The following is a 257-nucleotide window of genomic DNA, read 5'->3' as shown; positions in this document are numbered from 1 at the left end:
TATTATTAGTAGTATTATTATCAAAAACAGGAGAACTCCTTCCCATGAGCCACTGCTGCCTGTGTGGGCCTATTGTAAATGAGAACAAGCACTAATGAGGTGTTTCCCTAATTATCTATTTTTTTTTATTAGAGTAGAATAACCTTGAGCAGCAGTCTACCATGCGGTGTGACCAGCTGATTTCTCCAGTATTGTCAGGGGCCAGCAGGCAGAGACCACACTGCCTCCATGTGTGTGAAAATGACGGGCCAGGCTTC

This window comes from Morone saxatilis, unplaced genomic scaffold, assembly GCF_004916995.1.
Source record: "Morone saxatilis isolate NCDOM2014 unplaced genomic scaffold, NCSU_SB_2.0 Contig16, whole genome shotgun sequence".
Lineage (NCBI taxonomy): Eukaryota > Metazoa > Chordata > Actinopteri > Moronidae > Morone > Morone saxatilis.
Note: the sequence above shows the minus strand (reverse complement) of the source record.